Here is a 1,063-nt window from a genome sequence, read left to right as displayed (position 1 = left end):
CAAAGCCATCATGGAAGAAGCACATATGGAGAGAAGGAACAACAACAGAAGATACTTCTCTCATGCCATCAAAAGGGTGTGCTTTACATGGCTTTGGTGGATCTCATTCTGTATCCCTATTTCTTTTGACTAAGGTAATCACCACTTTCCAATCACTTACTAAAAGGGCGACCCAGTTCATGATACTTCTGTTAAAACGGAATCTAGTGAGGGATACATTAAATATTTACACAAGTCCCCTTAAACCTAAGAAAGTTCTTCATATTATATTTGGTCTTTAAAGGTCATGACTTGGAGCGATGGCAAGTGGTATCTATTTCTAGCTTTGTGCACGGTTTGAGTCATGAAAATCAGTCACCCCAAAAAAAATAAATAATAATGGGAAAGATTGTCTACTTATTATCTCTTCTAGACCATGTTGTGTCTGCCTTGTAGCTATTACAAGTGCTACATGTTTCTAGCGTTGTGCATGGTTTGAGTCATGGGGATCAGTCTCTCCACGAAATAAAAATAAAAATTAAAAAAAATAAAGGGAAAGACTGTCTATATACTATCTCTTCTAGACCATGTTGTATTTGCCTTGTGCACTGGTAGAAACTTTTTCTTTTTTTTCTTTTCTTTTTTATTTTTTTCATATCTTTGATGTTTATGTGTTCTCTTGATGAAAATTGGATACTTATAGTGATCATCATATAATATATGTAGGGTGGTAATTTGGTAGAGAGAAGGCTACACCAAAGAAAGTGGAAATGGATAGTCCATGGAAGCCTAGAATATCATCACTTGTCTTCTATCACATCAGTTTCCCAAGATGAATTCAATGAAAAAACCTCCTCTTTGTTTCTCACAACAGCTTCTGGATCTGTTTTGGAATATAGAGTTCGTTGTCAGTGTCAACAAGTACCTTGAAGCGCGGAGCCAGAAGCTCTCTACAGATTGCTACTTGTTGATACTTCATGGATTTTCTTTTATGCTTGCTGACATTTGATGTAGAATTTTGTGTACAAAGGATATCTATTTTGTATGATTATATGTTTGTATGGAATTATTGTTTTGGGTTGGA

At 35.5% G+C, this 1,063-nt stretch overlaps 1 long non-coding RNA gene across 1 annotated transcript; it reads left to right on the top strand.

Annotated features, from left to right (window-relative positions):
• Positions 1 to 1,063, top strand: LOC145797183 (uncharacterized). The gene is made up of 2 exons (XR_014338393.1): positions 1 to 134; positions 706 to 1,063. It is a non-coding gene; the product is annotated as an uncharacterized LOC145797183 (long non-coding RNA).

Source organism: Camellia sinensis, chromosome 8, assembly GCF_055761805.1.
Source record: "Camellia sinensis isolate YWXY chromosome 8, ASM5576180v1, whole genome shotgun sequence".
NCBI lineage: Eukaryota > Viridiplantae > Streptophyta > Magnoliopsida > Ericales > Theaceae > Camellia > Camellia sinensis.
The sequence above is the reverse complement of the archived record's forward strand: the minus strand, read 5'-3'. Positions and strand labels throughout refer to the sequence as shown.